This window comes from Sinohyriopsis cumingii, chromosome 15 (assembly GCF_028554795.1).
Source record: "Sinohyriopsis cumingii isolate HCF-2022 chromosome 15, ASM2855479v2, whole genome shotgun sequence".
Lineage (NCBI taxonomy): Eukaryota > Metazoa > Mollusca > Bivalvia > Unionida > Unionidae > Sinohyriopsis > Sinohyriopsis cumingii.
The window spans coordinates 51790794-51818223 of record NC_142975.1 but is presented as its reverse complement, the minus strand read 5'-3'; the positions used below and the strand labels follow the sequence as shown (position 1 = coordinate 51818223).

General features: G+C 35.5%; 1 protein-coding gene across 1 annotated transcript in view; it reads right to left on the bottom strand.

The window, feature by feature from the left end:
• LOC149781794 (core alpha-(1,3)-fucosyltransferase-like) overlaps window positions 1-2970 on the bottom strand; it is a 96618-nt gene extending 93648 nt beyond the window's left edge. Inside the window, exon 1 of the mRNA XM_089935950.1 lies at window positions 2353-2970. The gene's annotated coding sequence lies outside the window, so the exon portion shown is untranslated. The remainder of the gene's footprint in view (window positions 1-2352) is intronic.
• Between the last annotated feature and the right edge of the window lie 24460 nt (window positions 2971-27430).

The window sequence follows — 27430 nt, the reverse complement described above, 5'->3', positions numbered from 1 at the left end:
GATCTGAGGCGGACGCTCTAACCACTAAGCCACCGGAGCGATCCATCACAATATATCGCAATACGGTTTAGGGCGTATCGTTGCACCCCTATTACAAATGGAATAATATCTGATTTATACTGTTTCATGATTTTCGCAAACAACAAATAGACGAGGATTCTGTTACTTTTGTTTAAATAAAATAATGGGGTATATACCTTTTTATATATGAGGGTGGTAAATACATATTTTTAGTTATTCTATATTTTCACAAGATTATGCTTCCTTAGGTTTGACGGAATACAAGTTGTAAACAGTAGAGAGTGTACATTATTAATTTCACTGAAAAAAGAAATTAGGACTATATTCAATTTGTTTAAAACACGAATATTACATCTTCTGCTAAGTTTGGCCCTTTTGTTATATTAGTAGTAAATAATAATAGTTTTGCTTACTCAGAAGATAACGATAAATTAAATGAAAAATACATATTAAATGAAGTACTAATGTATCATTTAGAAGTGGCAATATTTTATATTTTTCGCTTAGCAGAGGTAATAGAATAGAATAATAATTTCATTTAAACTTTCAGAAAGAAGACGGTATCAAAATTGTTCACCATTTTAAAAAATGTAAGCGTTAAACATGGCACAAACAGCCATTATGATTGTTGGAGTTATTTTTAATACTTGAGAATTTTCAGGAATTAATTATATGTTTCAGTCATTTTATCAAAATTGTGTCAGTGAAGAAGAAAGAAAGAAGCGATAAAGTAAAAAAATACACGATACAACGATGGAAGCATCGCAGAAAACAAACTTACGATTTCGACATAAACATAGCAAAATATACCCGAGTCGCTGAAGGAAGATTAAGGTAGCACGATCTGGTTACTCAGAACTTATTTCATTATGACGAAGGGTTCTTTCTTTATTGTTTAGCTTGTTTTATAATCTTGTCTTTGTATATATTTTAAAAAAATGTATTATCTAATAGTTTGAAACTCGTAGAGCTTCTAAAGATTGGGCGCTATTATTATTATTATTATTCTAATGCTGTTTTAAATAAACGTAGGCAACTTAACTGTATGCATACGGCAATATCACTAGACATTTCTTTATTCCGGATATCGGGCCTTGCATGAGATTGACTAGGGTAAGAACGATTAAGTTTTAAATGGCCAGCACTGATAGTTGCTGGTTATAACTTGGATGGACACCTGTTGAGTTGACAATGAATAAATGACACTGACTGACTACTGATATTCAATTAGATCTGTGGGCGGTATGGGACGGGGAAATTATGTGTATTTGTGGTTTCAAAAGGTATGAGGAATTGAAGTTAAATTTGAAAATATCAAGGGGTTATTAATTGGTTGGTTGATTTTTTATTATTATTATTTTTTAAAATTAGGCATTTTGTGGCCGAATTGACACTTTTTAAAAATGTATCTTGAGGATAGGGTCTTTATTTTTTAAACAATTCTAATGGTGACGAGGTAATAATTCTAATTTTTGAAAATGAACATAACGGTGATTGTGGATGAAATAAGGAGATCACAGTTTAAATAAACTCTTTTTTCGTTGGTTTTTCTTTTATTAAAAAAGTATTACAAACAAAAACACATTGTCTCATGTGGGTAGAGGAAGGAGGCCGGTCCGGATTAAGGTCCTTGTAGGCCCTAGGCCATAAAACGATCGACATTGCCTTGAGTGATCCTTCGTGTATTCACTTTTCAGTAACATGGTGTTCATAGGTCTCTGGCACAGGGCCTAGTGTGCCTGTTGGGTAATACTGCCCTGGTGGGGTTAAGGGGGCTGATTTTTGGAAAGTGAAAATAAGTATGTTAATGTCCTGATGTACGACGTACAGGGTATATACTGGCACGTACGACATACAGGGTATGTACTGGCACGTACGACATACAGGGTATATACTAACACGTACGACATACAGGGTATATACTAACACGTATGACACACAGGGTATGTACTGGCACGTACGACATACAGGGTATGTACTGGCACGTACGACATACAGGGTATGTACTGGCACGTACGACATACAGGATATGTACTAACACGTACGACATACAGGGTATGTACTGGCACGTACGACATACAGGGTATGTACTGGCACGTACGACATAAAGGGTATGTACTGGTTCGTACGACATAAAGGATATGTACTGGGACGATTGATACTTAAACAGATATATATACAGACAGACAAAGATAAAAAGATTGTTACATTGATTAAAGGACATACAGATGGAAAGATTGAGTGAGTGAGTGAGTGACTGGGAGAATGAATACATTAGTGATTGATGGATGTATTTGATAGCAGAACACGTTTAATTATAAAAATACTCACATTGTATCACCAGGTTTCATATTCTGCTGGTTACGTTGTACATTGCTATGTTTTCCTAGACGAAGTATGCGACGCACTGTGCATGTAACGGTGCAGATAACGTTTTCCAAATGTTCCAGCTAATGTTTAATTTGTACATCAAAGCGTCCATAACCACCCTAATTTGACTGCGAATTGAAATTCCGTGATCGATCCGAATTACAGTATCAAGGGTCCCTTTCACACGCATTCAACAGAACGGTTCTGTCCTTCGAGGTTTTCAAAATAAATGTTGTCTGGTGTGCAAAACATATATTGATCAAATTTTCGTTTCTTTACATCATAGTTCCACAAGAATGTCCCGCGGGAAATTCAACCCTGTCTAATCGTCTCAGTGAAAACCAGTTGACATCAATTACATTCATGGATCAATGTTTACGTAAGTGGCCGACGTTTAACATATTCACCATCTATTGATACACACAGTCAGTCTATGTACTAACAGTGCCTATACTTTGTGCAACAGTACAATAGCGAAAGTTGTATGTGCAGCTATTTACACACGCTGTTGTTACAGATATAAAAAAAACAACAACAACAACCGTGTTTACTTCCAATGCATCAATTACAGCTGCAACAGGCTAGATGCAATAATTTATAGCTTACTTATTCGACAAATTACAGCTTGGCTATTTATAGTGTATGCAGTTCAGGTCATCGTATGCATCCCTTTATGTGACAGCCCATATATGGATAATAATATGCGTGGCCATATATACATCCAGGGAATTCAGGGATGTGAAAAGGATTAATACAAGCAATGGATTTGACATATTTACTCATAGATAGATAGAGAGTTAGATGGATGGATGGATGGATGGATTGTACAATAATATTCGTACTGCACAATGCAGGTATCAAAAATAAAAATAAAAATTAACAAAACAGATCTGACAGATGACCATGCAGTTACTCTGAAATGCTGTAAAATTTAAAATAACTGAAGAACAAATTGTGTTTCAGCTTCTCATAAATAATCCAGATATACATTAAATCTAACTTTCATTGTACGCTGCAATAACAGTGAATGGGATGTGGCTTTACGGAAATGTTGCGACAAATTAATAAAATTCAGTCTCTTGTTTTACAGGAGAATCATTGTTTCTGTTAAAGTCTGCTATCAGCGAAATTATTGTTCCGTTCTCTCGTTGATATTTCTACTTCTTAATGATTTTTGTTCCAGTTTTATCGAGTTCATTGATTTATAGAGAAGTTTCATGAAATTAATACGGTGAAGAGATTTACGGTGAAGAGATTTAATACAAACCGATCGGGGGCAGTTGATCAAATTTTCAGGTGTTGAGGATACCACGTGGAAAAGAACAATTTTATTAAAGTATGGAGCGGCAATAAGTCATATAGTCATATTTGGCAGAAAAAGGGGTCAGCTAGGTCTCCTCTTACCTTCACCCCAATCCCTCGATATTAAGTATAGCCTTAACATCTCCCATACATATCAATTTTATCTCTCATTTTTCATCTACTTCAGAGGTTATTGAATACCTTGACGGAAATTGCCGAGCGCTGTTCCAATCGATCCAGATCAGTTTGCTGTGTACCATTCATGGGTTGTGTTTTGGCGTTGGTGGCGGTTGGACCAATAACACGTTTCATTTTGATTATTTGTTCGGGCGTTTTGGCGACCTTGTTTTTTTTTTCAGTCGTCATTCGTCACAACAAAACGTAGTTGAGGTTAAAATTAGGTTCAACAGAACCAACATATGTATACATTTATTTAAGTACCGATTACCTAATTGAGCAAAACGCGTACTGAACTGAGAAAAAGCGAGTATGGAGTATAAACGTGAGTATCAAATAGAGAAAAGGGAGTACTGTGGAAAATCGAGTATCGAGTCAAGAAAAGTAGACATTGGGTTTAAAAATCTAGCACAGAGTAAAAAATAGCAAGTATCGAAGAGAGAGAGAGAGGGAGAGAGAATTAAAAATGAGAATAAACAAAACTGCAAAAAGAGAGTATCCGTACATGATACAGACGAGTTTTTCTGCACTTTCTAATCATTATTTCTTGTCTTATATGCTCGCCTTTCGTATAATACTCTTATTATACGATTTAAAAAAATAAATAAAAGCTCTTACTATACTCCTTTCGTACAATACTCTTATTATACGATTTTCGTATAATACTCTAATTGTACGCCTTTGTATAATACTCTTATTATACGATTTTCGTATAATACTCTAATTGTACGCCTTTGTATAATACTCTTATTATACGATTTTCGTATAATACTCTAATTGTACGCCTTTGTATAATACTCTTATTATACGATTTTCGTATAATACTCTAATTGTACGCCTTTGTATAATACTCTTATTATACGATTTTCGTATAATACTCTTATTATACGCCTATCGTATAATACTCTTATTATACGCCTATCGTATAATACTCTAATTGTACGCCTTTGTATAATACTCTTATTATAAGCCTATCGTATAATACTCTAGATACTATTAATAGTACTCTTGAAAACTCAGAAAAATCAGAAAGAAAAGTTTATAAACATTGTCATTAATTTCTTTATTATTTTTCTATTCTTTATCCGGTCTAAATTGTAAGGTACCTGCACTCATGGATCATTTTTGTGGGAGAGGCGCCAGCGTCCATTCAGAAGAAAATAGACAAATTATCATTTTTGGGGGGTTGTTTTATTTTTGTCTAAACGTGCGTGAACAATGCCAATTTATTCAAGAAAAGATGCTGTAGCTAACAGGAAAATCAATTGATATATTATTTCTCGGCATACGAAAAGTCTTGAATGTTTTATCTTAAATTCTCATGTGATTGAAAACCCGTAAATTTGAAAATTAATGATGTTTACGGTAGACGTTGTTATACTATGGTTTTATTCGGATATGCACACACAAATCCATCATGAAATGAAAGTATTATGTGCAAAGTTAAGGTCAAAGCCAGAGTTCATTTAACAACATTTTATTCAATAAATCAGTCTGAAAATAGTATAAAAATAATAGTTTAATTACGTCTTGTTGGTTCGTCGTTTCGTATAGTTTCTATTCCACGTTAATTTCCATGTGCCGGAACGCATCGCAAACATCAGGTAGATCATATTTTTTTTCAAGTTACAAACTGATGTCCTGATCTCAGATTGAAGGAAACACGTTGTTTACAAATAATCATTTTCATACAATATAATCGACAATCACGTGCACACATTAGCTATGTAATATGTTGTTTACAAATGATTGTTACAATCAACAATCATGGACAAAATGAAACAAACATTGTAGATATTCATAACACTTCTTGACACAAAAGAATAATATATGATGATAAACAAGCTTAGAAGTCTGAGTCACAGCATCCCGTGGTATGCTGGTCGACACGGTTTTTCATAATTGCTCGGTGGATCAACTTGGATTTCACTGGGAAAATGACCACACAATATGTTATAACAAAGACTACAGCCGATATGAGAGGGATCTTCTATAGCAGAACTATCAGTGTTTTTGAAGAAAGATTTGCATAAGGAATGCTACAGAACCACGTGCTACCAAGACCATCCGGATTTTATTGCATCAATGACATGATAAAGAAGTATCGCTATTAACTGTCTCGCCTTGGACATTTTAAAAGGACGAAAAATAACATTGATCGGACACTAGGCTAATAAAAAACGATCAAAAGTGCCTTACCAAATTGCGACAAACTGTATCTGAATTAGAGAAAGAAAAAAGCCAATAGTATATAGTGTATAACTTAGGCTCAAGCAGAATAATGGCATCGTACAAGCGCGCACAACCCTAAAGTATAAAATATAGAAGACGCGAGATGTACGATACAAGAAATTGGATCATTAATACCGCATAAAAAATTTTTAAGGACGCTCTCAAAATAATTTATCAGACGACAAAATAACATCTGGACCATTTTTGATTTTTTATTGTAGTGATCGCAATCGAACAGGAAATTACCAGACACAGACAAGAAGAAAATTCTAATAAACTTGGCATCAGGAAGTCGTTATATGATTTTGTCAATATCAGTATCGACGGTACCTATTTTTAATTCATGTTACAATTGATTTTTCTCAATGTAGTTTAGTAGCAATCAATCATTTCAGTGCCAAGGCTTTAACTTTGAAAGAGGGGGTGCTGATATTTTATATTTTCATAAATTGTTTCATGCTTGCTAACATTTACTGGGCCTAGTTCGATCACGATGTTGTCTACGATTCTAAAATCTTTAATGAGATCTGCCATGCTAATGCGGTGTCCAAATTTAGATTAGAATTCTTGTGCACCTGATGTAAGCGTACTTGCACGTAGCGATTTTGTTTTGAAATTCTGGGTCCGCTTTTCTAAATGCGGTTTGATATAATCAGATTAAACGGTTTTAGAAAAGAGACCGTGCTAACAAAACCTACAACACTGTGTGTTAGCGAAATCGGTTTCAACAAAAACAGCAGGCGCTTGTAATATTTGATAAAATCTTCTTGAAGAAATAATCTCTATTGCGATAACATCTATACCATAGCACAAATTCTTTGGGTTTTTCTTTTTCAAGAAGGCTGCTAATGTGATTGAGGTATCTTTCATTGTATATAATTCTTGGTAATACTTTCTTCACTCTCATGTCGTGTTTTGGCTTTTGGGTGTATTTCGTCTTCTGGCTGTATTTCACCCTCTGGATGTACTTCATTTTTTTGAACATCAGGTGTATCACGCAGAGCAACTCAGAAACTTAGTCAAGAACAGATTGTGAAGTGGCTTATTGCTGGCAAAGAAAGGTGTGTACTTCATGGTATGGCACTTGTTTGTCCATTGTATGTCTAAACTCATTTAGTTCTTCTTTTGTAAGCGCAATCAGTGAAACATCCACTAGGAACACCTGAAAAAGAAAAAGAGGACAAATCGAGCCCATCGTGAAATATTTTTAGATTATAGTAGGTTCGCTTTTAAAATCCGGGTACCTATTGCCACCTAAATATAAATATAGCTGGGACTTTTTTTAAAATTTTGTAATCAGCATCTGGCTGTGGCAGATCAAGTTGTGGCTTTGAAGGAAATTCCTCATCTAATTTACTTTGCATTAGTTCATACAGGTTGGGCACATTTGCCAAGTTTCCCTCAGGTATTTTTTACTCCAGTCAAGTATTTTGCTTACAAAACAGGTATGTTATAATTATATTTTACAATGATATGTTATAATGATATGCTAGCGAATGATGATTGTCTGTTGCAGCAGAAAAATTATATTTGCATGGTGCTCATGCATTTTCAACGTACATGATAAAACGCTAGTGTTACGTGTATAGACTCTCATAAACAGTAACAAGAAAACAATGAAGACAACAAGCTTTGTAAAATTTAATAAATAGAAAACAATGAAGACAACAAGCTTTGTAAAATTTAATAAATAGAAAACAATGAAAACAACAAGCTTTGTAAAATTTAATAAATAGAAAACAATGAAGACAACAAGCTTTGTAAAATTTAATAAATAATTTATTTCCCTAGAAGAACACGGTAAAAATGAGGAAAAGAACTTACGGTTTTAAAAATCAAATGCAAAAGTAATCCAAGAATAATCCAAGATTTAAAAATTAGAAGTCATAGTAATAAAATGTTTGAGTCCCGACGAAATCCGAAATGGAAGGTGATGACGTATTTCGTGGTTAGTGTCGTACTGACGTGTCTACAGTTCTTTACTGAACCACAGAAAATAATATTCCAGTGTTTGAATTCTCTAAATTTCGATAACTGTCTTTGTCCAAGAATTAATTATGAGCACAAATAATTCCAGGGAAAAGAATTAATAATTCCATAAAATATAATTTCAGCTCAAACTGGTCACAACATAAAAACACCTGAACGTCTCCATGGTTAACGCAAGACTGAAATTATTTCTCAATACATCACTATTAAACCTGGCTACTGCGCAAAACAGACGCCCGGATAAAGGTCAACCTTCCGGTAAAACCAGAATTTCGAAATAATTACTGCATATTATTTGCCACATACTCCAAGTACGTCCTCGATTTCACTCTATGAATCCCATACTAAGAAAGAATATAATTTTTTTAATAAAAAGTTGTTTACTTTAAATCATGAATTAAGGTCAAGGAACTAGGTCAGCTTTAGATACAAAATTCTAATATTAGGTTTTCGAAAAACTGAACTGAAATTCTGAAAAAATATCAAATCCAGTAAATAAAATTACATTAAAATAGCAAGTAATGCAATAAAAATAATAATGTAAAACTAACAAACAAACAATTAAATTAAATCAAATATAAATTCAATCAAATATACATAACAATAGTTGGCCTCTATCATTTTGAGATGCTCTGGTATGGGATGCTCAGCTTTAGGTTATGACTGTAGTGGATACCATATATATAATTTGCCAATGATATTTGTATAAAGCTGTGGCACGTTTTATTTCTGCATGTTATCGTGCCCTTAAGCATATTCATTCGTCCGTCAAATTTTGTTTTAACAAACTTTATAGCAGCTTGCAGCTCTATTGTATTATATTTATGTCTGTGATTATTTAACTATGATGTAACAAGCTTCTATCGCTTTCAGCAAAATACGTGATAGCTCAGCAGCTGTTATTTGTTCACGAAGAGCATGAAACGATTTCTTGCATTTTCTTTAGAAATTATTAACGTCAGTCCATGTCAAATGTGTGATAATAATCGGGTCCAGATATTTAATTGTCAGTACAGCAAGACCTTACAATGATTCTGATACCTTTTGTTTTGCTGTCAAATATGTGATAATAAACGTATCCAGATATTTAATTATGAGTGCAGCGCGAGCCTACAATGCTTCTGCTCTGTATACCTTTTGTTTCGCTGTCAAATGTGTGATAATAAACGTGTACCGACATTTAATTATCAGTACAGCAAAACCCTACAATGATTCTGCTCTTTATACCTTTTGTTTCGCTGTCAAATGTGTGATAATAAACGTGTACTGATATTTATTTTCAGTACAGCAAGATCCTACAATGCTTCTGAACTGTATACCTTTAGTTTCGCTGTCAAATTGCAAATGCTAATTAGTAATGAACTTACAACTTTCCAGCGCGATGGAGATCTGCAGCAAGAACATTGCTATCGTATTCGTGATAGTTTTTGTACTTCATAATAAAGCTTCTTTGATATTGGTGTACCGATTCTGAAATCTCAGTCGCTCTGCCTCAGGCTGCAGGATTAACCTTAGGCTCACTGTCATTCGAAGAATGCAGTTCCTCGTTTCTTTATCAAACAAATACATGACCAGCAGTATAGTTTATAAGCAGGGACGGCGCTACCATATAGGCAAACTAGGCAGCCGCCTAGGGCGCTGATTTCAGGGGCGCAGTTTTGTAAAAAAAAAATTATTGTTTATAAATTTTGAAATTGATATTTTCCCGGGGGGGGGGGGGGCGCCAGAATCTAACCTTGCCTAGGGCGCCAGATAGTCTGGCCGGGTCTGGCGCCGGCCCTGTTTATAAGTCATCATAGTATAATCCATGTTCTCTTCTGACGATGATTGTTTCAAGCAGCTTTATGTTATCTTTTTATGTCTTTCAGGATTGACTTGTTTTTCCATGCATTCGTTGTGCTCGTTTTGATTGTCTTTCGTGTGTTACGTTCGTTTTTCTGCGATTTCTTATTATGGTCCCAATGTTTGTTTCAGTTCTTTCATTTCTTAACTCATTTATTATACTGCATACTGTCATCTGTATCTTTGTAGTGAGAATAGCTGACTCTTTACTGTTACAATACATATCTTTGTAGTGAGAATAGCTGACTCTTTACTGTTACAATACATATCTTTGTAGTGAATATAGCTGACTCTTTACTGTTACAATACATTTTTAGCTATCATAGTTATCAAGCTCTTCCTCCAGCTGGTTCGCACTCATATTGGCGACTGAAAAATACTGTTCTTCGTTAAGCGTCTACCTTAAATGCAGCTGGATTTAAGCAAACCTGTTTGTACACATTTTTAGACGGCGCCTATGCTAATAAGCCTTGATAAACACACACACACACACACACACACACACACATAACGAACAGTGTAAAACTAGTATCTAGTTAACCTGAGCGCTTTCGACTCTTTAATGAGTCTTTTTCAAAGGCAAATCCAAAAAGTAGACAAGACAAACAAAACGGAAAAACGGTTATGTTTGCGAAACTATACATGGCTGTTTCTACAGGAATTCAACCTTTCAACTTTTTTATGTTTTAACTAGTTTATTTCAGCTTGTTGCTGATACTGGAAAATATTTGTATTGACCTAGAAACTGATGAGCCGTAACGACATCTTTTATTTTATATAAATTTATGTTATCGCAAATTATATCCAGGATATTTCATTGTTATAGTAGTGATAAGCTATTAAGCAAATTTAGAGAATTATTTAAAAGAAAACGTGTCGGCTGCAAAAGATAATTTTATTTGTGCATGGTTGTCTTTCTCTAGTCTTCTTGGTTTAAACTGCTTGGTTTCAATATTTTAAGGCGGCATATCCAGTAAGATTCCTTTTCATTCCTGGTTTGGGGACTCCAGTGGGGGTTGTGAACAATTGCAATAAGTGTTATATCACTGAAAGTGTGGTCAGGGGAGGAGAAGTGTTCTGCGACCGCGCTTCTGAATAGCTTCTTTGTCATCCAATCATATCTATGAAAGTTGATCATTCTGTGTAGCTTTTGTTTCTTCGACATCCTGAATGCTACATATCTTACATGTGATGAGATAAATGACATTCTATGTTTTGCACATTTTGTTTAGACCATGTATGTTTAATTTTTCTCTAGTCACTGTGCTAGAAAATGTCCTGGTCTCTATCATATGTTGACAGGTTTTTCCCCTTTTATCGCCACAGGGGCCAGATTGACAAAGGTGGTCTTGATTAGTGACTGGCGTTAGCTTCGCCCTGACTAGGATGTCTTTGATGTTTTTGGTATCTGGTAGGCGACTACAGGTTTGTTAGGGATGATTAAAGTTAGTGCGTCTGACGATTCCACGATGGGCCAGTGTTTCCCGACGATTTTACCTACTTTGGGGTTGTCTGGATGTTAGGTAAGGATAAATGGTATCCTATCATCCTTTTCCTCCTTTCCATATTTTAGTGGGTCATCACGGTTTGTTAGTTAGCTATTTAGGCTGCCTCCGTAATTAGGTCTTTGCCGTAACCTCGGTAAATTAAATATTTAGATACCTTTTCAGACCTTTTTAGGAATGTTTCATCGTCGGGGCAAATTCTGCGTATCATCAGTGCCTGCCTATATGGGATGTTCCTAATGCAGTGTTTTGGATGACAGCTGCTTGGGAGACGATACTGGTGTTTGTCCGTTGGTTTGGAGCAGATGTTTGGATGGAGTTTGTTTTCTACCAGTATGGTAGTTGTGTCCAGGAAGACGTCGTCTGAGCTGAAGACGTCTGCCGTGAATTTTATTGAGGGATGGAAGCTGTTTGCCTTTTATATGAAATCATCCAGACGTTCTCTTCCATGTTGACACTTCATTTCTATATTATTGATAAATCGTACCCACTGGTATGGTGCAAGTTCAACCGATGATAAAAGTTGAGTCTCTAGTTTTCTCATAAAAATATTAGCATACGAGGGGGCCATCTTTGTACCCATTGCGGTTACATTAATTTGGAGGTAGTTTGCTTCCTTAAATTCAAAGTTATTGAGTTATAGGACAAGCTGCATGAATTGGACTAGGAAGTGTGTGGGTGGATTGTCTACAGTTCTAGTTTGCCACGTATCCCTTCATTGTGCGGTATGTTAGTATACAAATATGTGACTTCTAAGGAAACAAGCAATGCATTTGGCAGTAATGGTTCGCTTGCTTAGCTTTTTATGTGGTAAATCTGTCGTGTCCTGAAGATATAATAGTAATTTGTGGACATATGGTCTCATAAAACTATCCAAATATTCTGATATCCTTTCCTTCCTAGTTTCCTTTTAATGAAACAAATTATACAATGAGTGGTATATCAAAGATAAAGTGTAAATACGATACATATTTTTAAAATTTATATCAGATACAATTACGCAATCTTGCATTTCCAAAACTGTTACAGGCAGCTTCGTATTTATCTACAGTGTTAATATGATCAATGGTTAAATGTTGCAATATCTTGTCGACACTATACGGTAAATTTGTTTCTTACTAGGAACACATACTGTTATGTATTTAATGCTTTGTTGTTATTGTTTGTTAAACATATTATAATGTTCTTTTTTCAAGTATTCCTGTTTGAGATGGTTCATCCTGTACGGGTGTTGTTTCACAGGTTTGGAATTTACAATTTCAACGTGATGGAAAATTTGGTTTGTTCAGGTAGGAACATCTGGAGAGTGACAGGTACAAGTAAATTAATTGCACGCTTAACCTGGCTATCTCTGTCAATATACTGGTACTCCTGTAATTTACTTAGATCCCAGGACCACTAATATTATAATTTAACTCAATTGTTTCTTCTTAATTGTGCGAGAGGCGTACTATCTAATCTAAAGAAAAATTTGAAGAATGAGCAAGATAGACAGAACTCTATTTATAGAATCAAACGTTCACTCCATTGTCGTTCTGTCAAACCATAGTTTCGCTTTTGACTTGAATTGCTTGATGCTAAATTCAAGCATACTAGGCTGGAATGTTCTAGACATAAAATTTGACCCTTGATCAGACTGGACAGATTTGGGAAGGCCAAATTGAGTAAAAGACGTTATCAAAGCTTTTATTATTATTTTAGATTAATGGTACTCAGAGGAATTGCCTCTGGTTACCTTGTTGACGCACACATTATGGTCAATCATTATTGGTTACCTAACTTGGTCTTATGTAATGGATCAACACAATCTACCATTATTCTGCTACATTGTTAGTTAAATGCAAGAATAGGTTGCAGATGAGCCCTAGGTATCTTCTGATTGGGTTTTCCTACCATTTTACAAGTATGACAAGATCTACAGTATTTACAAACATCACTTTGTGATAAGTCTTATTAATCCCTAAATGACCAGCCAAAGGAGTTTCATGGGCCAGACTAAGTATTTCCTGTCTGTAAGATTTTGGAAGTACAATTTGATAGTTCACTGACTACTCGTCACCAGCAGGTACCTCGGGAGGTCTCCATTTTCACATAAGATATCCATTTTTAATGAAATAACAGACATGTACTTCAGAGGCTTCAGTTTCACTAATGGCGCTTTGAAACAAACGTGATCTCAGGATAATTTCCTGTTTGACGACAACTGATTGTCGATTATCACCCTGATTAGAATAAAGAGAATGAGTAGTTAAAAAAGGATCACTGTGATCAATACCTTTTATTGATCCAAACAAGGAGTGAAAGTGACCTCATCAAAAGCCTGACCAATACATGTATCAGCTAAAGGATTACTTTCCTTATCAACATCATTCTCAACAGCTTGCATTGCCATAGTTCTGGTAACTGTACAAACTGGGTATAAATCAAGGAATTTTCGTTCAGTAGGATCAACTTTCTGATCCAAACAAGGCTTGTCAGTTACAAGTGGATTAACCACAACCTTGTCTTCAGCTAGGTCGCTGCTAGCAATAAATGATTGCCCTCAACGGGTAAAGAATACACTGACCCGACTGTCACGGGTCTTGAGACTAAGTCTGATGACAAATTTATACAATGGAGAGGAACATTAACAAAGCCGCACTCTACTCCATGAAAAACAACAACAACACTCTCATTAGAAGAAGAATTCTCAGAAAAAGGCAAAGTAATTTACAATAAAAGACTCTGAGAAGCTCCCGTGTCCCTTAAAATTTTAATAGGGATAGGATTGGCCTAATCACCCAAGAGGGATATAGAACACATCGATATGAATGGTTCATAATTCTCCCTAATAAAATCAGACTGGAGTTAATTAGATCCAACAAATGTATTGCTTTCAATACATGACCGTGACCTTGACCTCTTAGAAATAAGAGCATTTGGAATAGGCCTGCCTTGACTCTGATGCCTATTTTTCAGTTTGTAGCAATCAGAAATAACGCATCCTTTCTTCTTGCAATAGTTACCTGTAAGAAGAGACAAAGATGTTTAATCCAGCTTGATTTTTAAAAGTTGTGCCAGGCTGAGAGTAGAAGGGTTTGTATTAGGCTGCATTACTTTTCTGCCAGAAGACTGTAGAGTGTAAGTCTTATTTGCAAAAGCAACTTTACGAGTTAAAGAATACTCATCAGCAGCTCGAGCAGCATTTTCCAAGGTATCAATCTGATGCTCGTCAAGATAAGTCTTAATTTCACTATGGACACAGTTCTTGAACTCTTCAAATAATACCAATTGTTTGAGACTTTCATAATCTTGTTCAACTTTCTTGACTAAGCACCATCTATCAAAGAGCTGCTCTTTTTCTCTAGCAAAATTCGACATGACATTGTCTAGGTTCCTTTTAATAGTTTCTGAATTTTGGCTGATAAGCTTCTGGGACCAACTCATAACCACTTAAGATGCATTCCTTAACCGTATCATAGTGACCACATTGGTGAACTGACAGTGACCACGAACGGTAAATATCACTAGCTTTGCCAGTGAATACACATGGAAATAACTGAGTATAATGCTCGCTGATTTCAAATTTTCACAAACGTTTTAAAAAGAGGATAATATGTATGTACTTCTCTTTCTCTGAAAGGAGGCACTAAACTAATATTCTTTGCAACATCAAAACTTAAATTTGTATCTGAAGTGGGAATGGTTTTTTTTATTTGACAGCTCCATTTCTTTTAAATTATTTTAAACTGATATTCCCTCTCTTTCAGTCTTTCATCCGATTGTAAATGCATTTGTTCTTTCTTTAACTGAATTTGTTCTTTTTGTAACTGCATTTGTCTTCCTTTCTCTCTTTCTTCCGCTTGTATATTCAATTATTTTTATTTCTCTTTTTCTTGTCTCTCTCGGTCCTCTTTCGCAATTTGTAACTGCATTTGTTTTTCTTTTTTCTGCAATAACATTTGTTCTTTTATTTTCTCAAATTTCATGTGTTCTTTCTCTTTCTGAAACTGCATTCGTCTTACGTCCATATCTATTTCTTTTTGTAACTATTCAATCTGAAATCGAACATGTATTACCTCTAATTACAACATTTCTAGTTGCACTTCAATTTTCAAAAAGTCCAAACACTTCTCGATAACGTAATTTTTTTGTATCTACTTTGATGATAATGTATAAAAGCTAGCCGATTTCACTAAAAATTTCAAAATTGTAAAATAATACATGTGATTAAAAAATTTCAAAAACTAGGGAAATTTAAATTTCAAAAGCAAAGTTTTCTGAAATATTTTAGTCATAATTCATATATTCAAGGACCAGCAACCCAAATTTCTTTGTTACGTTTAGGCTCCTAATAAACGCAACAAGAAAAGAGTAGAGACAACAAGCTTGCAAAATTTAACAAATAAATTATCTCCCTAGAAGAACAAGGTAAAAATGAGGAAAAGAACTTACGGTTTTAAGAATCAAATCCATAAATAATCCAAGAATAGTCCAAGAATGAAAAATTAGAAATCCTAAAAATACAATTTTCTAATTAATCTGAGTTCGAGTCCCTACGAAAATCCTAAATTGAAGGCGATAAAGTATACTCTAACCAGTATATAACTGGTGTGTCTACAGTTCTTTGTTGAACCATAGCAAATAATAATTCAATTTTGAATTCCGAATAAAATTTAAATGAATGTCGTTGTCCAAGAATTCTAATTGAGCACTTAAATAGTCCCATGAAAAAGAATTAATCTCTTAGAATCCAAGTAATTTGAAGACAAATTAAAGTATTAAGCTCAAATTGCTCACAACAGAAAAATACCACCTAGACGTCGAAATGTTTAAAAACTCAACTGAATTTATGTCTCAAATCATCAATATTAAATTTGGCTGCTCCGCAAAACAGACGCCCGGATGAGGGTCAACCTACCGGTAAAAGCAGAATTTCGAGAACATCGTAAAAGCTATTTACATCTAAAGTCACGCATCCCAGTACAGCCTCGATTCCACCATATAAATCCCACACTTAAAAAAAAATTTAAAAAAAAGAACTTGTTTACTTCAACCCTTACTAAATCTGAATCCAGATCAGGAACTATGTCAGCATTAAGATACAAAGTTCTAACATTAGGTGTTTACCAAAAAAAGTCAGGTCAAACTAATCAAAATTAAATATAAAATAAATCAAATATACATAACAATACTAACAGCTACCTCGCTTTGCGCTGAGCATTAAGATGTTAGTTTTAGGATTGGTTTAAAAATTGACCGTAAAAATATATATTGATTTTGCTTTCTTTGATATACTTTCATAAATTAAATGTCAGCAAAATCTTGTTTTTTTTTTGTAAAGTGGACTGAAACTTCATTAGAGCATAGTACTTTTTTAATTTCTGTAATATTTGGTAATAATGTAAATATGGAATTATCACGATTGTAGCTATGGTTAGAAATTGTTTGCTCAACTCATTTGCTTTGACAGTCAAATGAATTTTCATATTTGAAGTACTAAAGGAATAAGTGATTTCCTGGTTTGTCGAAAGTGGATTCAGTATAAGCTTGATATTTGTGGACGGTCAGATTTTGACTATTATAAATTTTGGGAAAAATTGAAAATGGTGGCTGGTCCTGGTTGATCTTGGTGACTTATTTCTTTCTTTTTTTGTTGATGTTTTAAATGTAAAGTGTTGTGCGGAAATTAATGCAGCAGTTTGCTACTGGTCTACAGTATTTTGTCAAATTAAAAATGGTGGATGGTAACGTGTTGATTCACTAGGTTGTTTTGCTGTTGTTTTTAATAGTTAAATGTCGATAGTTATTCATACCCTAAGACGACATCGTTTTGAAAAAATTCAAACGTTTGGTCATATGGTGGTGTTCAAGGATCTACAGTATAGGTATTCTATCATCAGTAACGAACTATATATGTGAACAGTCGACTGAAAACTAGACCATCCCATACCTGTCAAACTAGACGGTGTAAGTCAATATGTACATCCCATACCTGTCAAACTAGACAGTGTAAGTCAATATATACATCCCATACCATACTAAACAATGTAAGTCAATATGTACATACCATACCTGTCGAACTTGACAGTGTAAGTCAACATGTACATCCCATACCTGTCCATACTATTATCGAAACTAGCCATTGTAAGTCAATATGTAAATCGCATACCTGTCCATACCATTATCCAAACTAGACAGTGTAAGTCAATATGTACATCCCATACCTGTCCATACCATTGTCTGAACTAGACAGTGTAAGTCAATATGTACATCCCATACCTGTTCATACCATTAACCGAACTAGACAGTGTAAGTCAATATGTAAATCCCATACCTGTCCATACTATTCTCGAAACTAGCCAGTGTAAGTCAATATGTAAATCCCATACCTGTCCATACCATTATCCAAACTAGACAGTGTAAGTCAATATGTACATCCCATACCTGTCCATACCATTATCCAAACTAGACAGTGTAAGTCAATATGTACATCCCATACCTGTCCATACCATTATCTGAACTAGACAGTGTAAGTCAATATGTACATCCCATACCTGTCCATACCATTATCCAAACTAGACAGTGTAAGTCAATATGTACATCCCATACCTGTTCATACCATTAACCGAACTAGACAGTGTAAGTCAATATGTACATCCCATACCTGTTCACACGGTTATCCAAACTAGACAGGGTAAGTCAATATGTACATCCCATACCTGTCCATACCGTTATCCAAACTAGACAGTGTAAGTTAATATGTACATCCCATACCTGTCCATACCATTATCCCAGTTAGACTGTGTAAGTCAATATGTACATCCCTTACCTGTCCATACCATTATACTAGACAGTGTAAGTCAGTGTAAGTCAATATGTACATCCCATACCTGTCGCACTTGACAGTGTAAGTCAATATGTACATCCCATACCTGTCCATACCATTATCTGAACTAGACAGTGTAAGTCAATATGTACATCCCATACCTGTCCATAGCATTATCTGAACTAGACAGTGTAAGTCAATATGTACATCCCATACCTGTTCATACCGTTATCCAAACTAGACAGGGTAAGTCAATATGTACATCCCATACCTGTCCATACCATTATCCAAACTAGACAGTGTAAGTTAATATGTACATCCCATACCTGTCCATACCATTATCCCAGTTAGACTGTGTAAGTCAATATGTACATCCCTTACCTGTCCATACCATTATACTAGACAGTGTAAGTCAGTGTAAGCCAATATGTACATCCCATACCTGTCGCACTTGACAGTGTAAGTCAATATGTACATCCCATACCTGTCGCACTTGAGAGTGTAAGTCAATATGTACATCCCATACCTGTCCATACTATTCTCGAAACTAGCCAGTGTAAGTCAATATGTAAATCCCATACCTGTCCATACCATTATCCAAACTAGACAGTGTAATTCAATATGTACATCCCATACCTGACCATGCCGTTATCCAAACTAGACAGTGTAATCCAATATGTACATCCCATACCTGTCCATACCATTATCCGAACTAGACAGCGTAATCCAATATGTACATCCCATACATGTCCATACCATTATCCAAACTAGACAGCGTAATCCAATATGTACATCCCATACATGTCCATACCATTATCCAAACTAGACAGTGTAAGTCAATATGTACATCCCATACCTGTCCATACCATTATCCAAACTAGACAGCGTAATCCAATATGTACATCCCATACATGTCCATACCACTATCCAAACTAGACAGTGGAAGTCAATATGTAAATCCCATACATGTCCATACCATTATCCAAATTAGACAGTGTAATCCAATATGTACATCCCATACATGTCCATACCATTATCCAAACTAGACAGTGTAAGTCAATATGTAAATCCCATACATGTCCATACCATTATCCGAACTAGACAGTGTAATCCAATATGTACATCCCATACCTGTCCATACCATTGTCTGAACTAGACAGTGTAATTCAATATGTACATCCCATACCTGTCCATACCATTATCCAAACTAGACAGTGTAATTCAATATGTACATCCCATACCTGTCCATACCATTATCCAAACTAGACAGTGTAATTCAATATGTACATCCCATACATGTCCATACCATTATCCAAACTAGACAGTGTAAGTCAATATGTACATCCCATACCTGTCCATACCATTGTCTGAACTAGACAGTGTAAGTCAATATGTAAATCCCATACATGTCCATACCATTATCCAAACTAGACAGTGTAAGTCAATATGTACATCCCATACATGTCCATACCATTATCCAAACTAGACAGTGTAAGTCAATATGTACATCCCATACCTGTCCATACCATTGTCTGAACTAGACAGTGTAAGTCAATATGTACATCCCTTACCTGCCCATGCCATTATCTGAACTAGCCAGTGTAAGTCAATATGTACATCCCATACATGTCCATACATTATCCAAACTAGACAGTGTAATTCAATATGTACATCCCATACCTGTCCATACCATTATCCAAACTAGACAGTGTAAGTCAGTATGTACATCCCATACCTGTCCATACCATTGTCTGAACTAAACAGTGTAAGTCAATATGTAAATCCCATACATGTCCATACCATTATCCAAACTAGACAGTGTAAGTCAATATGTACATCCCATACATGTCCATACCATTATCCAAACTAGACAGTGTAAGTCAATATGTACATCCCATACCTGTCCATACCATTGTCTGAACTAGACAGTGTAAGTCAATATGTAAATCCCATACATGTCCATACCATTATCCAAACTAGACAGTGTAAGTCAATATGTACATCCCATACCTGTCCATACCATTGTCTGAACTAGACAGTGCAAGTCAATATGTACATCCCATACCTGTCTATACCATTGTCTGAACTAGACAGTGTAAGTCAATATGTACATCCCATACATGTTCATACCATCGTCTGAACTAGACAGTGTAAGTCAATATGTACATCCCATACCTGTCCATACCATTGTCTGAACTAGACAGTGTAAGTCAATATGTACATCCCATACCTGTCCATACCATTGTCTGAACTAGACAGTGTAAGTCAATATGTACATCCCATACCTGTCCATACCATTGTCTGAACTAGACAGTGTAAGTCAATATGTACATCCCATACCTGTCCATACCATTGTCTGAACTAGACAGTGTAAGTCAATATGTACATCCCATACATGTCCATACCATTATCTGAACTAGACAGTGTAAGTCAATATGTACATGCCATACATGTCCATACCATTATCCGAACTAGACAGTGTAAGTCAATATGTACATCCCATACTTGTCCATACCATTATCCAAACTAGACAGTGTAATTCAATATGTCCATCCAATACATGTCCATACCATTATCTGAACTAGACAGTGTAAGTCAGTATGTACATCCCATACCTGTCCATACCATTATCCAAACTAGACAGTGTAAGTCAATATGTACATCCCATACCTGTCCATACCATTATCTGAACTAGACAGTGTAAGTCAATATGTACATCCCATACTTGTCCATACCATTATCCAAACTAGACAGTGTAATTCAATATGTCCAACCAATACATGTCCATACCATTATCTGAACTAGACAGTGTAAGTCAGTATGTACATCCCATACCTGTCCATACCATTATCCAAACTAGACAGTGTAAGTCAATATGTACATCCCATACCTGTCCATACCATTATCCCAGTTAGACTGTGTAAGTCAATATGTACATCCCTTACCTGTCCATACCATTATCCAAACTAGACAGTGTAATTCAATATGTCCATCCAATACATGTCCATACCATTGTCTGAACTAGACAGTGTAAGTCAGTATGTACATCCCATACCTGTCCATACCATTATCCAAACTAGACAGTGTAAGTCAATATGTACATCCCATACCTGTCCATGCCATTATCCCAGTTAGACTGTGTAAGTCAATATGTACATCCCTTACCTGTCCATACCATTATCCAAACTAGACAGTGTAATTCAATATGTCCATCCAATACATGTCCATACCATTATCTGAACTAGACAGTGTAAGTCAGTATGTACATCCCATACTTGTCCATACCATTATCCAAACTAGACAGTGTAATTCAATATGTCCATCCAATACATGTCCATACCATTATCTGAACTAGACAGTGTAAGTCAGTATGTACATCCCATACTTGTCCATACCATTATCCAAACTAGACAGTGTAATTCAATATGTCCATCCAATACATGTCCATACCATTGTCTGAACTAGACAGTGTAAGTCAGTATGTACATCCCATACCTGTCCATACCATTATCCAAACTAGACAGTGTAAGTCAATATGTACATCCCATACCTGTCCATACCATTATCCCAGTTAGACTGTGTAAGTCAATATGTACATTCTTACCTGTCCATACCATTATCCAAACTAGACAGTGTAATTCAATATGTCCATCCAATAGATGTCCATACCATTATCTGAACTAGACAGTGTAAGTCAGTATGTACATCCCATACCTGTCCATACCATTATCCAAACTAGACAGTGTAAGTCAATATGTACATCCCATACCTGTCCATACCATTATCCCAGTTAGACTGTGTAAGTCAATATGTACATCCCTTACCTGTCCATACCATTATCCAAACTAGACAGTGTAATTCAATATGTCCATCCAATACATGTCCATACCATTATCTGAACTAGACAGTGTAAGTCAGTATGTACATCCCATACTTGTCCATACCATTATCCAAACTAGACAGTGTAATTCAATATGTCCATCCAATACATGTCCATACCATTATCTGAACTAGACAGTGTAAGTCAATATGTACATCCCATACATGTCCATACCATTATCCAAACTAGACAGTGTAAGTCAATATGTACATCCCATACCTGTCCATACCATTATCCCAGTTAGACAGTGTAATTCAATATGTACATCCCATACTTGTCCATACCATTATCCAAACTAGACAGTGTAATTCAATATGTACATCCCATACCTGTCCATACCATTATCCCAGTTAGACAGTGTAATTCAATATGTACATCCCATACTTGTCCATACCATTATCCGAACTAGACAGTGTAAGTCAGTATGTACATCGATACCTGTCCATACCATTATACTAGACAGTGTAAGTAAATATGTACATCCCATACCTGTCCATACCACTATCGAAACTAGCCAGTGTAACTCAATATGTACATCCCATACCTGTCCATACCTTTATCCGAACTAGACAGTGTAAGTCAATATGTAAATCCCATACATGTCCATACCATTATCGAAACTAGACAGTGTAAGTCAATATGTACATCCCATACATGTCCATACCATTATCCAAACTAGACAGTGTAAGTCAATATGTACATCCCATACATGTCCATACCATTATCCAAACTAGACAGTGTAAGTAAATATGTACATCCCATACCTGTCCATACCACTATCGAAACTAGCCAGTGTAACTCAATATGTACATCCCATACCTGTCCATACCTTTATCCAAACTAGACAGTGTAAGTCAATATGTAAATCCCATACTTGTCCATACCATTATCCGAACTAGACAGTGTAAGTCAATATGTACATCCCATACCTGTCCATACCATTGTCTGAACTAGACAGTGTAAGTCAATATGTAAATCCCATACATGTCCATACCATTATCCGAACTAGACAGTGTAAGTCAATATGTACATCCCATACCTGTCCATACCATTGTCTGAACTAGACAGTGTAAGTCAATATGTAAATCCCTTACCTGTCCATACCATTATCCGAACTAGACAGTGTAAGTCAGTATGTACATCGATACCTGTCCATAGCATTATACTAGGCAGTGTAAGTAAATATGTACATACCATACCTGTCCATACCACTATCGAAACTAGCCAGTGTAACTCAATATGTACATCCCATACCTGTCCATACCTTTATCCAAACTAGACAGTGTAAGTAAATATGTACATACCATACCTGTCCATACCATTAATGCTACTAAAATAGCTTTAACGTTCTTTGCAATATCTTTTTCAATCATTTGTTTTTTTTCCAAATATTATTTCCATTGACTGTCATTGATGAAACATAAGGATACCGATTCAGCCACTGAAATCAGAGCTTACTAGAACAAAAATTAAACCAAGAAGTCTCAGTGGAAATCTGACTTACATTATGGAACAAGTTTCTTTTAAACTATTATTTAAAGTTTAAATGTGTTACTATGTACTACAATATGTATCGATATGTATCAATATGTATCGATATGTATCAATATGTATCGATATGTATCGGTATGTATCAATATGTATCGGTATGTATCAATATGTATCACCGATTGCATGAAGCCAATGATGAGTTACATACTTCCACATTTCAAGTTCCTCATGGGTTTATATTTGCCTGATGTGACTTGGAAATCATTACAGATAACATCATTGAATGTGTCTATATGTGACGATGTTACGGGGGGGGGAGAGGGGGGAGGGCGGAAGGAGGCAGGCATAATGCATGCAATTTATGAGCATAATGTAAATATAGCTTTTTTCTTCCCTAAACTACATCCAATTGCAATATTTGTTTTCACGTTTGTTCAAGCCAGGACAAGGTTTCAGTTCAAAATCATCACTGCCGCGCAACAAGACAGCATGGAGAGAGCACACTTGGGAAAGTATTACTTAAGGAACCATTAAACAGGATGGCAATGATATAAACCGTCATTTCACACTCATACCATATCAGCCCGCTGTTTATGTAAATCAATAGTTTATTTCTTCAGACATGAATGTGGCTATCTATGTATCCTTAGATATATGTTTATATGTATGGACTGATGGATGTGCACTCCAAACCCAAGGCGCATTTGGTTGCATATATGCATACTATTTACATAATATTTACATGTGATAATTTTAATACTTGCGAATGTAACGAGATTCCTGATTGGCCTCGCGTTTGAAAAACAAAGTTAGTCTGTATAAAGACAGCTGCGTAAACTGAGTATGTCCTTTAGGTAGGCTATCTATGTAACTCATCATAGATAGGAAAGGCAGGAAATTTTCGGGACTAAATTTATACCGAATTCCGTTTATCGAAACAAAATGGTGGAACTACCGTATTTATCTCGCTCCGTCTGCAAGGACGAGATATGTCGTGTCTAACGATAAAATACCTGAAAGTTTTGACGCCAATTACTCTTACTCTGAGGTAATGTCATGGAGGATTACATGTGAGCTGCAATTTAGACCGAAGAGGATTTTGGGATATGGTAAAGAAAGCCAGATCTCTATCACCAGGCTGAAAACTCCTATCCTTTATAGTTTTGTCATATCTTAATTTGAATTTTGACTGAGTGGCGTGAAGATTAATTCTTACCACGTCACAAGCTTTTGAAAAATATTGAAATCGAGACACAGACAAGATGAGTAACCTTGCAATCTTTATTTGAATCTTGGGTTGAAAGAAGTTTATCTTTTCATAACTGTATTGGTCCACGGACAGTATGTCCAAAACCTATTTCCAAAGGACTAAATCTTAGTTATTCTTAAAATGATTATTTAACAGCAAACAACAACAAATGAACACCTTCATCCCAATCTTCTCCTGTATCATAGCAACGTGACCGAATAATAATCCTCAAAGTATGATGAACTCTTTCCAAAATCCCTTGACTTTCAGGGTTATAGGCAAATGATGTAAACTGGTGGGTGCCTAATTCATGCATAATTTGTCGGAAAAGACCAGACATAATTTTTAACCCTTGATCAGACTGGATAGACTTTGGAAGGCCAACAAGTGTCAAAGAAACTTTATCATTGCTTTTACTTGTGGATGCACCCATTATGACCACCAAATATTGGTTGCCTGACTTGGTCTTAGGTAAGGGACCGACACAATCTACATTTATTCTGCTAAATCGTTCCTTAAAAGCAGGAATAGGTTGTAAATGAAATTTTTAAAATATAAATCTTATGTTTGCCCTTTCCTACTAAGTGTGGCAAGAGCTAAATTATTTACAAACATTGCTTTTAATTTTCGGCCAATAAAATTGGTTCACGATTTTGTGATAAGCCTTACTGACTAGTATATGACTAGTCAATGGAGTTTCAGCCGATAGGCTAAGAATTTCCTGTAAATATGATTTAGGAACAACAAATTGATAGCTTACTGACCACTCGTCACCGGTGAGTATCTGAGGTGTACTCCAGTTTCTTATATGGGCCCAATGTTTCACAAAATAGCAAACTAGGACTTACAAGCCTCAAGGTCGCTAATAGCCTTGGAATCGAACAAGAGATCTCAGGACCTTGTTCATGTTAGACAGCAAGTGATTGTACTTTGCCATCCTGATTAGAATAGAGAGAATCAATAGTAGAAAGACACTTACTGTGTTCAATATATTTTGATTGATCAGTATTAGGAGCAAAAGTGACCTCATCAAAAGAGTGACCAACACATGGGTCAGTTAAATGAATAATGTCCTGTTCAGCATCATTCCCATGAGCTCGTATTCCATAGCTCTGGTAATATCAGAGGCAGAACATAAATCAGGGATTTCCGTCTCATAAGGATCCATCTTTTGATCCAAATAAGGCTCGTCACTTACAACAAGAAACGAAACACTGCTCCGAAAGTCACCGGTCCTGAGACTAAGTCTGATGACAATTTGGAAAAATGGAGGGGGACAGTAATAAAGTTCATCTGCTCCTTGAATAAGAACACTGTCACTGGAAGAATACTTCTCAAACATAGGCAATGTACCAGGTAACTTAATCATCTGAATACCTCATGATTATCTGAATATTGTAATAGGGGTATGCTTGGCAGAATCACCAATAAGTGATATAGAACCTTTCGACGTGAAAGTTTCACAATTCTCCATAACCATTGATACTGGCCGCCATGAATAACCTATCTTATGCTGAAAAATGGAGTTGAACCCTACAACACCAACAACAACAACAAGCACCTCGTCTTTTTTGAAAGACTTGAACCCTTCTTGGGTAGGATTTAAAAAAAGATTTCAACTTTAGATTACACCAAGATATGTGAAATTAAAATCGATACAAAGGACTTGTCCACAATTTCTGTTACAACTGTATTGTCTAGAATATGGAATAAAGGCACAATAGAGATTTAGTCCAATTCTCAAATAAATGATTCCTCTCAAATTATATCTGAACAACAACTTAAAATGATTCCGCAGACTGATCTTTAAATTGAAATGAAATGATTTTGCTTTATTAACCTTAGACATAATAAACTGACCAGGATGTGAGTCCAACGTTCTCTTCCAAAACAATCTAAGTTTGTAAACAAGACTGGACCTTGAACTCAAATATCAGAAAATACTTTTACAATGATAAATCTCAGGTAGGCGACATCTACGTTACCCTCAACCACATACAACGGTCAAGCATATGCAATACGTTAAATACTCATAGCAATATGTATTGAACTGCAAACCTTCAATCAGATAATAATAAAATGCCGAATGTGGTTACTGTCTCTCATTAGACGAGTATCTGTCTTTCTATCCATGCTGTTTTGTTAAATTTCTCAAAATGTTTATACTAACATTTGTAATGTTAAATTTCCATACATTCCCAAAAATATTTATAATGCTAAAATCCCGTACATTCATTTATCGTTCCATAATACTAAACTTCCACAGACCCCACATTACTCCATAATTTAGGTTACACAGATCTGTATAGTGTCACCCTGTAGTTGTAAATTTTCATAACCCCATACTCTCCCATCCATGTTAAATTCCCTTAATGTCACATCGTACACTGTCCCTTTTTCAAATGGATCTTTCTATAGGGTCCCATACATGCCCCTACAATACTGACAACTAAAATGAATAGAATAAAATATGTTTGAATCACCTGTTGCCTAGTAAAAATACTCTTGGCGATTCCATGATTTATCCTTTATCCGTTAGCTTTATTCCATGATATATCCTTTAT